This window comes from Pelodiscus sinensis, chromosome 14, assembly GCF_052426305.1.
Source record: "Pelodiscus sinensis isolate ZL-2025 chromosome 14, ASM5242630v1, whole genome shotgun sequence".
Taxonomy (NCBI): domain Eukaryota; kingdom Metazoa; phylum Chordata; order Testudines; family Trionychidae; genus Pelodiscus; species Pelodiscus sinensis.
Window position 1 is genome coordinate 6640720 of NC_143065.1, and position 12451 is coordinate 6653170.

Consider the following 12451-nt stretch of genomic DNA (forward strand, 5'->3'; position numbering starts at 1 on the left):
GCCTCATTCCTTGTCCTCACCTGACCTCATCCCTTGGCCTGCCCACATTATAAAAACAGTTACTATGAACCTAAGCCGGGTGGGCAATAATTTTCAGAGGGGCCACTTAATGAATTTTGATACATGGTCATGAGTTAGCTCCACCCCAGAAGTGGTGGGGTCTGGGATACAAGGGGCAGGGCTGGGGACAAGCCCTAAGAGTCTGGGGCTGGAGGCTTTGCATTAAAAACATAGCAAAGGGCTTGTAGCTCCCAGACCTGCTGCTACTGTGTTGCCTGGCAGATGCCCAGGATGCTGTGGGTATTTAAAGGGCTCATGACTCCGGGCCCTGCCAGGGTAGCACTGTGACAAGGAGCTGTGAGACATTTAAATAGGATCCTGCTGTCTGAGCCACCACTTGGACGTTTGCTGGCACGGGAAGCAGGATAAAAGTGGTTAGATCAAAGCGTTAGGCAGGCTGGATTTGGCCTCTGAGCTAATCTTGCTCAGTCCTGACCTAAGCCCTTCTCCTCCAATCCCTTTACTCCTCCCATTGTTTGGACTGATCTTGGTGAAATGCAGGGTGGGTACATTAGGGAGCCTATGAAAGAGTCAATGTTGTTCCTTTGCTCCAGTCCACACTTTGATACAGTCACCCACTCCATGGTACTAAAAGCAGATAAACTGCACAGCCTGAACTGGTTTTGATTAAACTAGAAGTAGGGATCGAAGGAAGACCCCACACTTCTTTTCCAAGCACTCTATTTTAGATTGTGTGTGTGCAAGAGGAGTGGGGCAAATTTGGCACCTTGCAAGCTGTTGCATGAATCAAACTGGAAAGCACAATGAATCTTCTTGTATCAAGTAGATGCAAACACACCATAGTAGCCATGACAGCTTGCTGCAAGTTAGCCTAGCAGGCAAGCAGAGGCATAGCGAGGGTGTTATGCGCCAGGGAGCAAAGGAAAAATGTGCGTCACCCCCCCCCCTCCATGTGGCACTGCCCAAATCTGGTGCACAGCTGAGGGGAACTTGTACTGCATCTTCCCCCACCCCCTACAGTTTGGGGCCGGGCTCCCACATGCACTAACCCTCCAGTGGAGATGGAGGAGAGTCGGGCTTGGAGCAGGGTTGGGCTCAGAGCAGAGAGGCAGGGAGGAGACTCCAGCTGCCGGTGGCAGGCGGAGTAGGAGCACATGAGCTGAAGGGATAATGGGGGGAGCAGAATGGGATTAAATTGGAGCCTCCCTAGCATGGTGCCCAAGGACAACTGACCCCTCCGGCCCCCACAGATCTATCATCCTATGCATGTGCAAGATCTGTGAGAGTCGTCCCATGCATCTGCAGTTAGTGTCTGTGGCGCCTGCTTCTGGGTGGTGTCTCAATGCTGCCACATTCACCTCCAAAGAGGGGGCTTCCCAAAGCAGGCCCTTGCTGCTGAACCCCAAGGCATCCACAGGTCCAGTCTCTTTCAATGGGCCCACTTCCCAGGGCTCATTGATCTTGGATCTGGCTTCCATCCCCTCTCCAACCTTTGCAACTGCCCAGAGGTGCTCACCTTCCACCTTCTCCATTCCCACCTCATTCACCCCACAGGGACAGTCTCTGCCTCACTTGTCCTAGGGACTATTCTACCAAGACGTAATACAAAGTTTCCATGTAAAAGGATTCAATACAAAGCTAAAAACTTCACTGAGAGACTGATTAATACAGAGACGTGTCTACATCTGCTGCAGGGAGACACCTCTGCCTGCCTCCACCCCTCTCCCCGCAGAATCTACAGCCCCATTGCAAAGCGGGGGAGGGGAAGAAAATTGGGTGAGGCCCATCCAATGGGACTGACGCAGTCATGAGCAAGCCATGCCCGGGAGCCATTCTCCTGTCCATTACTGGTGCTGTGTTGCTTCAGGCACGCTGAAATGCAGTCACGTCTAGGGTGGTCTGGACAGCTGTTTAACAACTGCACAAGGTTTCAGGCAGGGAGCAGTGCAGGCTGCCTTCCTGCAGAGCCCCCCATCAGAACTACTGTGCCCTCCTGGCTTAGGAAAAGAATAAACAGGAGGATTGGAAATTAACCCGCCCAGTCTCAAGTCCCTTAGGCAGGGAATGAGCCATCTACATTAGGCCCCAGCTGGAGTATCATGCTCAGTTCTGGGCGCCACATTTCAGGAAACATGGAGAAACTGGAGAAAGTCCAGAGAAGATCAACACAAATGATGAACGTTCTAGAGAACATGAGATATGAGGCAAGGCTGAAGGAATTGGCTTTGTTTACCTTGGAAAAGAGAAGACCGAAAAGAGACATGAGAGCAGCTTTCAAGTATCTAAAAGAGTATCATAAGGAGGAGGAAGAAAAATTGTTCTCCTTGGCCTCTGAGGTTAGGATGAGAAGCAATGGGCTTAAATTGCAGCAAGGGAGGTTTAGGTTGGACATTAGGAAAAACTTCCTGCCTGGCAGGATGGTTAAACACTGGAATAAATTGCCTAGTGAGATTGCAGAATCTCCATCACTGGAGATATTTAAAACCAGGTTAGACAGACACCTGTCAGGGATGAGCTAGGACAACTCAACTTTGGAAGCCCCGGGGGCCACACTGATACTTACAGAACATGCTGAGGGCCTCAACTTAAGTGTGGTTGCATATGCAAGCAAATATATACAAATCGTTTCTCTCACACTGATAGGCATGAATACAAAGATTAAGGCAAGACTACACAACACACAGACCCCATTTAAGTCACTTCTGCTGATATTAATAAAATGCAACATTTACCTGATTTCTACCCATGTGACAGCACTTTTCATGAGCAATGACAGTCCAAGAATTTAACTACTAAAATGCATATCAGCAGAAGATCATTACACTGACTACTTTTTTGTGTTAGCTCCTACTCACCAGCCACGTGTTGATCCCCACATAAACCCAAACTGCACCACGGGGAGCAAACAAACTGGCTGTGGGCAGCATACCAAGTTACTAATAAATATTCTTAAACCTTTACCTTTTCTCTCTGCTGCCATGTCTCCTCTCCTTGCTCCATCATCTCCCCTGGTGCCTGCTGCCCCCCAAACCCCTCACCCTCCTCTGCTATCCTGACTCCAGCCCTTCTCACTGCCCTCAGCCCTCCTGTGACCTGCCCCCCTTCACCAGCCCTTCTCTCCCTCCTGTGCCCACTCCTCCAGTAGCCCCTCTGATCAGGTGAGCTACCCCTCCTCATCACCTCTTCTAACACCTCCCTCCACACACCTGCCCTGCCTCTCTCCTCTGGTGCTGGTCCCTCCCCTGCAGGTGTCTGCCCTTCTGCTTTACCCCCAGAATCTCCTGGCACCAGCACCTTCCCTTAGCCCTGCACCCTTCTGGTGCCTCCCCCTTCCCTCACTGCCCCTACCCCCTTTGCCCTCTTTTTCCCTGATGCTCACCCTCTCACCACTCTCTGCCCCCATTCCTCTCATGCCCCTGTGCCCTCACACATGACTTGCTCCATCCCCGCCTTCCTCATGCCCACCTCTTCTTTCAAGCCTTCTCCCAGCACCTCCCCCTCATCTCTCCAGACCCTAATGCCCTTCCCCTCTCCTTTCCTCTCTTCTCCTCTCCCAGCATCACCCTGTCCCCCCTCCCACTGACACTTCCCCTCCTGCCCTTTTCCTCATTGTCTGCACTTGGCCCCCTGCCATTTGTATCTTCCCTCTCCCTTCCACCTCCGCACAAGCTCCTCCCCTCCCTCCTCCACACAAGCCCCTTCCTCATAGTTTTCCCCTTCTCTTCCCTTCCCTTCTGCCTTCCACTTGTGGGGCCAGAGTCTGCGCTCGGGCCCCAAAAGTCCCCGGACTCCGAACCGGAAGCTAGGCTGGCACCCATCGCTACGCCTCTGCAGGAAAGCAAGGGAGCTGATTCTGGAGGATTTCCAAAGACTTTCGCACAGACAAATTCAGCTGCTAGTTTATGTTCAGTTTTAAAAAGAAGTCTGTGCTACCATTGGCATAAATAATAGAATACTGGAAATGGAGAAGAACTGAACCCCATGCAACCATAAGGAACACTAATGCAGGATATCAATAGGACTGCAGAATCCATTAGCCATCCAGCCTTTCAGTGGAAAGAAAAAACCTACACTAGCTGATTCAGGAAGAATCTTATTGATTATAAGCCTAAGAGCTTTACACGGCAGTGTACTCTCCATACAGGAGAAGATTCACCAAGGAGAATAGAAGGCATAGTGATAAAATGCTTTGCCCAAGGTTACATAAGCAAGTCAGTATAGAGCAGGAAGCAGAGACTTGGTCTTCTGAGACCCACCTAGTATCTTGCCACTAGATTAGATTGCTTCCTTGTGCCTTGGTAAGGAGGTGAATACTATCCTCCAATGTGCATGTAGATCCCTGAACAGAGTGCTTGTTTTCTGTTGGAGGAGGAATGACTCATGGAATTCATGAGCCCCTTTGCCACATCACAATGTCTTGCAGGGGGAAACACTACAAGGGATTTTTCTTCAACCAGCAGAGCCAACAGTCTCCATGGGTCCCTGGGCAAGGTGTGAGGAGCAACTCTGCACTCTCAGGAGGTGCAGAGCCGAGGGCAGAAGGGGTGTGGCTGAGGGCATCTGTCCCTCAGTGCTGAGGGGAACACAGCCCAAGTAGCGCTGCCCAGAGCGTCTGGCTTGGCACTCTGGAGCAGCACTCCGGCAGAGATTTAAAGGGTCCAGGGCTCAGACCACCCCTGCTGCTACTGTGACAGCGGTGGTGAATTGAGCTCTGGGCCCTTTTGAAGTGCTGAGCCCTGGGATCCCTTTGCCTGCACTTTCCTCCTCCCCTGACCCCTGTCGGCTGCTCTGAGTTCAACAGTAAATGCCAAAGTTATACAAGTTTGTAAAAAGCAAATATAATATATTGGTTCCAAAAGTGTGCCACTTGGAATACTGTGCACTGTGCCCACCTCAAAAGCAAAGAGAGATCTTTTGCCCCAGAGATCTTTTAGGGTAATGGAGTAAAAAGAAATAACCTGTGCTCTTATTTACAAACTTAAACACCTACCTGGTGCCACCAATACCAAGGGCCCCATGTTCACTGAGGTCCTGTCACGTTGATATTGCACCCACACACAATCCTTCCTCTTCCACAGAACTGATATAAACTGCTGCTTGTCAGCTTTTTGTAGGCATCTGTTCTTTATCTTCATCCATTATCTGTGACTGTGTATTACTAACATGCTATTAGATCACTATATGTTTTTGCAGTGCAAGAATCTGAATGTCATTTTTCCTCATTATAGTTTTCAAATTAGTAGCAGAATAAGGAGCAATACAAGCTACAGATTTCTTCAGGGTCAATTATCCTTGATAAATTAGCCCTACATTTTTAACCAGAGCACTGTCCAGAGCAGGTTGAGTAATTGCTATGCAAAGCTGTACATATGATACTAACAACATACAGTGCTAAGACTTCTGTGCCTTTATACATGTTGCAAGAGAAAATAATTCTCAAGTCTACAGATTGTTTCCATATACTTCTATAGAAATTCTGACTCCCTAATATTAAAGGGGACTCAGCACTATTTTCCTTCCTTGTACTACTGACATCTTACCTTGTTCTAGATGAAAGGATTTTAAAGATCTATTTTAGATTCACTGCCTGTTTCATTTTTTCATTTCACCAAGCTTGAACAAGGAAGAAAAACTAATCAAAGACTGGATGTTTATATGGCTAAAAATGTCCAGAGTATAAAAAGGTATATTTAAGAGAGTTTGGAAAGGGTTACTTCAGTGTTGTCAGCTCACGATTGTAACGTAAGTCTAATAACATTTGTTGATTTTCATAAAGTTCCAGCTCCAGGAGTCATTTTATGTGGGCAATAATCATTGTACAGGGGGACCCTAGGAGTGAAAAATAACTTTGTTTTAATATGCCGGTTTGATTTTAGCCAAACTCTTCTAATGATCTTTCTCAGCTAGTGTGATCCTTCAGCTTTTCTTTAAATGTAGTAACAGGGAAAGAGTCATTCTATTTTGTTATTCTCAGGTTTTGCATTTTCTTGTAACGGGTTTCTTTAAATCTGTGTATTTGTGACTTAACTGAGTGACTGGTGAATCAGTCAGCTGGCTGGCTAGCAGAGATCCACATCAGAGGAAGACTGACTGGATTCCAACTGAGGATTCCTGCTAACAAGTGGAAGGGAGATGTCTCAGACTCAGCAGATTGGGTAGACTTGGTGATCAAAGACACTAACTGACACGTAGGTGAACTAAGAGTAAGGTTTTGGGATCTCTCAGTTTCTTCTTACTGTGTTTTTGTGTGGAATGAACTATTCAAATTTTACTTTTCTCTTTCTTTATGCTTATTATTAAGGTGAAGATAAAATCATAGGGTTGAAAGAGACCTCAAGAGGTCATCAAGTCAAACCCCCTACTAAAAGCAGGACCAATCCCAGCCAGAGCTTTGTCATTGTCAAGTTATGACTCTAGGAATGGAGTTTCCACCACCTTCCTAGGTAACCTATTCTAGTGCTTCACCACCCTCTTAGTGAAATAGACCTCCCCCACATAATGTCTGGGTTACAAAATAGCCATGATATATTGTAAAAAATAGATTATTTATTTCTTCAGCATAAGATTGTATAAAGTTATTTAATTAAATTAATTTCTTAGTTCCTTTTGGGACTTGAATAGGGGGAGGTTGACCCTGTGCAATCCTTGCCTAAAATCCTTAGATAATGAACTCTGAGTCTCTAGCTACTTTTCTATAGGAATTTGATTTTTTTTAAGGCACTGAAGAAGAGCAATGAAGTGAAGCCTAGCACACTCAAGGTTACATATGCAGGAGACCACGTTATAGGGTCATAATGATCTCTTCTAGCTTTGAAATCTATAGACATCTAACTATTGTTTTATTTCCCAATCTCCATTCCCTGGGCCAAATTATTCCACAGCTGCCCATAGCAGGGTTTCTTGTACCTGCCTCAGAAATAATTGGAAGCAAGATATTGAATTAGCGACATCATTGGTTTGAGCTGTTATGGCAATTCCAATGTTCCTAATATCACTTGTGTTGTTGTAGTATCTAGGAGCTCCACACAGAGAACAGGACCCCTTGTGCCAAGCACTGCAGAAACAGAACAAAAAGGTATGAAAAAGACTGGCCCCTTCCCAAAGAGTTTATAAACTAATCAAACACAAGTTTTGTGCTTCATATATTCAGAAGTGGCAGCTAACTTTGAATTCTTTGTACAAGTCTCACTTCCCATTGGAATTTTAAAAAATCATAGCCACATTCCTAGTACTGTTTTTGGTAAAGGTTTGTTGACACAAAACCTAAATTTTGAGTCAAGTGTGTTACTGAATATTTTGTTGTAAGCTAAACATAAGCATGTTGCGTAACCATCTATGTTAGCTAGAGGGAAATAAAGCCCACTCAATGGCTTGGAAGGGTGACGTTCACACTAGTTTAGTAGTATTGAGAAAACTCCACAAAAGAGAATGTACACAAAGGATTTTTCACAAAGCTAACTTTGACAATTGTGCTTTGTGGCTGTCTTGGTCTTCTTGTGTGTGCCTCTCTCCCAAGTAAATTGCCTAGTTTAAACAAAAAATAAAACTGAAAGAGATTAAATGTTACAGGATCATTACATACACCAGTCAATCAGCCCTATGAGTGCACAATAAAATAGAGGGAAACTTAGGTTGTTAACTCTCTGCCTGTCAGCCTCTTAGAATGAGTGACAGGCAGGGGCGGATGAGAGTTTTGCGGGGCCCAGGGCAGCACAATATCGCGGGGCCCTCCCTTTGGAGAAAAAACAGAAAAAAGGGGGGGTATCCCCCCCCATGCCCACTCCTCCAGTAGCCCCACACTGATCATATGAGCTACCCCCTCCTCATCCCCTCTCCTAACACTTCCCTCCACACATCTGCCCTGCCTCTCTCCCCTGGTGCAGGTGTCTGCCCTTCTGCTTCACCCCCAGAATCCCCTGGCACCTGCACCTTCCCTTACCCCTGCACCCTCCTGGTGTCTCCCCCTTCCCTCACTGCCCCTGCGCCCTTTGTCCTCTTTTTCCCTGATGCTCACCCCCTCACCACCCTCTGCTCCCATTCCCCTCATGCCCCTGTGCCCTCACACATGCCTTGCTCCATCCCCGCCTTCCTCACACCCACCCCTTCGTTCAAGCCTTCTCCCAGCACCTCCCCCTACCCCTTTAGCCCCCAATGCCCTTACCCTCTCCTCTCCCAGCATCACCCTGTTCCCCCTCCAACTAACATCTCCCCTCCTGCCCTTTTCCTCATTGTCTCCACTTGGCCCCCTGGCATTTGTCTCTCCTCTTTCTTCTCCTGACCTGTCCTCCTCCCCTCAGCACAAGCCCCTTCCTCTGCCATCCACCTTCTGCCTTCCAGTATGCAGGCGGCCACGGCCCCGGCCCAGGCTCCAGGCCACGTGCCGAACCATGCGGTGCAACGCTGGGCCGCGTGGTTTTAAAGTCCCGGGCCGTGGTGTCACGTCACGCCACGCCTGGGTGTCTCCCCTCTCAGTTGTTGTGCGGCGTTTCAGCACACTGCGCATGCACTTCCTCAGCCCCACGTGGCCTGTACTGGCCGGCGCTGGGGAATTTCAAAAGTCCGGGGCAGTGGCCACAATCCATCCCCCTTCCTCCTCCAGCAGCTGCGGGCCGGCCCTCAGGCGGCCCACCGGTAAATTCCCGGTATCCCGCCAGGCCAGTCCGCCCCTGGCGCTGGGCCTATTGAAGCGCGGGGCCTGGGGCAGCTGCCCCACTCGCCCTGCCCTATATCCACTACTGCTGACAGGAAACTGTTACTGTGCCTCCCTAACCCAAAGCATGTAACTTTATATTCATGTAACTTTAGCATCTCTTCTGTTCCTGTAATGCTGTGAGCATTGAAATAAATTCCTATTGTGTCTGAGCTGATGAGACTACTATTAAAAATCTGACTTTGTTATAACAAACCTGTGTAGTGCTATTCCCTGATAAATTCTGATCCTGCAAACACTTAAGCGCATGTTTAAACTTTAATCCTGAGCAGTTCCACTGGCATCAGAGGCACTGTTTGCCTAGTTTAATGTTAAGCATGAGAAAAGTTTTGCAGGGACCTTATATGAAGCAAAGGTTACTTACAAAAAGTATTTATGCTTCCATAACAAAGAGATTTGAACCTGACATTACAACAGCACAGTCTGATTTTTTTTGTTAAAACAACACAGCTGAGCAATTGGATGGATCACGGAAGTGATAATGGGTCAAAGACAGTGATCCCTCTAAGCTGAGCAGCCACACAGCTTCACAGGTGATTAATTAGTCAGTCAGCTCCATGCACGGAGCCCTGAGTCTCTGACTTGGAGGACCTGATTGAAGCTGTGCTGCCACACAGGTTCTCTGACCAATGTTCCTTCTAAGTCTCCAACCAGGGCTGGCTCTGCCCCCGGGTGCACGGCACATGAGTGGCCCCAGCACGCTGCGCACCTTAAGCTGCAATCGGGCGCTGGTGTGAGCCTCCCGCGGAGCAGGAAAGCCCCCGCGGACGCCCTCTCCGGGACCGACTTCCTCCTCCCACAGAGCAGGGAAGCCTGCGCACATGCCCCCTCAGGGGTCCACTCCTCCTGCTTCCCTCCTTCTTCCCCCCTGCAGAGAAGGGAAGTCCCAACGCATGCCTCTGGGGCAAGCTCCCGGCACGCCACAGATCTGGGGCAAGGAAGCAGCCAATACATTTCCGGAACCTCCAAAAGTGATGCGTAGGTCAGGACTTCCGTCCACCCAGTGGGAAGCCGCCACTACCTCCATTGTCGCTGGAGGTAGGTAGTGGGACTTCTTGGGGATGGAGGAATATGGGGGGCCCGGAACGCCTTGTGATCGACTGGTTGAGGCCTCGTGATCGACCAGTTGATCACGATCGACAGGTTAGTGACCACGGTTCTAAGCTATCTCCTTGGAACACCCATTCATATCTGGCCCAAGTCAGTAGTGACCAACTGTCCTTACCAATTGTAGAGATTGGCCTGCAGTTTATGTGAAATAAATTGATGGTCTCAGTCCAGTTCTCTGTCATAATGCACATGCTCCAGATCATACAAAACACCGTTATGCTTGCATTCCTTCCATCCGTCTCAGTGAACAGGTGAATGATTGAATGTGTATAATTCCTGATCCTCAAAGATATTTAGGTATGTAACTCCATTGATTTCAACAGGAGTCAGGTGCCTAAATTCCTTTGAGAATCAGAGCTATAGTCTCTATGTTCCCTTCTAGATCAGAGATCAAGCACATTGACAGGACAGCATGCAGAAGGTTGTATTGCTATTGTCTGCTCTCTGTGAGCATGTCAACACTACAATGTTATTTCGAAATAAGTTATTTTGAAATAGCTCCCAAAATAACTATTTTGAAATACCATGTCCACACTGCAAATCCCCATCAAAATAGTGCAGATCTATATAGAAATAGTACATCCTTGCTCATGGGTGTCTGAATTGCATTTAAAGCCCCTGGGAAGCACTCCAGGCAGGGCCTCAAGACAGCAGTTACTTCCTGTAGCTGTTTCCCAAGGCTACCTGAGGCTTGTGCTTAAAGGTGCTTCCCTCTACAGCCACATCTCAGACTCCTCTTCACCTTTGCCTACCTCCCCGAGGGATAGCAAACACCACACCATGTGCACTGGTTGCCCTTGTAGATGCCACAGCTCTGCTACCATAGAGCCAGACCTACTGCAAAGCAATCAACGGCTCTTAGACCTTATGCTGCACCACCTGGTGCAGTTTATGCAGGCTGCTCTCATGGCACTGCTTGAGAAACAACCAGCCTGGAATGGGGACTCCCTCACCCAGGCCTGAGTGCGCCTCATGCACCGCAGTCCCTCCCACCCCTCATCCCCCCGCACACTGTGTACCGCTGCTTCTGGAAACAGGAGACCAGTACTGACTAGTGGTACTAGATGAGGGTAGGCAAAAGGGCCTCCGAGGGCCAGATTATTACTTGCCATTTCTCACTGATGTTCAGAGTATGGCTCAATCCTGCACCACTGAAGCAGGCAAAACATCGCCACCAAAGTCAATGAGATTTTTGCCTCTTTTAGAAGGATAGGATTAGGTCCTAGTAGAGCAGGGTTGGGCAAAATACGGCCCGGGGGCCAGATCCGGCCCGCCAAGGCACAGGATCCAGCCCTCAGACTCCCCTGCAGGGACCCTCAGGCACACGCAGCTGCCGCATTTAACACAGACCCTGCAACTCTCTGGTCTGCAGGCAGGGGGAGGCTTCATGTGATCTCCCCACCTGCAGCCCAATCCTCAGCTCCTGTTGGCCAGAAACAACCAGTCAATTAGAAATGACCTCAGCCAATCTCTCAGCTCTTATTGGCTTGAAACAGCCAGCCAATAGGAGCTGAGAGATTGGCCTGAGAGACGGGGCAGCCAGAGTTGAGAGCCACGTGGACGGAGCAGCCTGGGGACTGGAGCTTCTGGGCAGGAGACACGTAGGTAAACTCCTCCCAGCCAGCACCTGCCGCTGGCACCCCAACCCCTCCTGCACCCCAACTCCCTCCTCCAGGTCACCATCCAAATCCTCTGCACCCCCTGCCCCAGGTGACAACTCCCTCCCAGATTCTGCACCCCCTTTTCCACCCCTCCCCCAAGCCAGAATCCTCTCCTGCAGGCACACCCCCTCCCTGACCCTATGCCCCAATCTCCTCACCCAGGTCACAACCCCCTCTTCCACCCAAACTCCCTCTCAGACCCCACACCATCTCCTGCACCCCAGTCCTTTACCCCGTGTGCCCTTCGGCAACCAACCTTCAACCTAGACCCAGAACCCCCTTCACAGGCATATGCGGCCCTTGACCACTTACCAAAATCTTGGAGTGGCCCCCAACAAAAATTATTGCTCACCCCTGTAGTAGAGTGATAGGAAACATAGGCTAGTGAGTGGGCCACATGAGTGGCCCTCCATCATCCCAGTGGACCGCCAGATTGTCGTAACAAAGACAGTCTCCTGGTATAGGATAGTTCTGTTAACTGCACTTGCATATCTAGAATTTGCAGGGTGTGACAACTAAACTGTAGCAGCATTTTGATTGGTTGCAGAGGGAGCGCACAACTCTCATAAGCAATGTTGTGTGTAATCAGCATGCACCTCACTTCACATGCCCTTGCTTTACGTAGGAAAAAAACTACATGGATGGAGACCAGCAGAATCTAGCAAACCTCCACATGGGCAATGGTAAACAAAATGCCTTGGAAGCCACATATAGAACCTCAGTACAGACTGCAGGTTGCCCACAACTGTCCTAGTATCTTCATGAAAATTAAAAGACGTCAATAAGACAACACATCTTAAAGTTATTGCAATTTAGAACCCACCTATCCTGCTCATGCTGAAGTCTATAGCAAAATTGTCATTAACGAGAAAAGATGGAGCCCTTTGTGTTTTAACTGAGCAGGTTTAGCAAATACACAAAGTTCTTTTAGATGACAGTGCAAGTTGGC

General features: G+C 48.7%; 1 protein-coding gene across 4 annotated transcripts in view; it reads right to left on the reverse strand.

Moving 5' to 3' along the window:
• The window catches only part of CIB2 (calcium and integrin binding family member 2), a 129487-nt gene that overhangs the window by 77665 nt on the left and 39371 nt on the right, over window positions 1-12451 (reverse strand). The gene's annotated exons all lie outside the window — the stretch shown is intronic.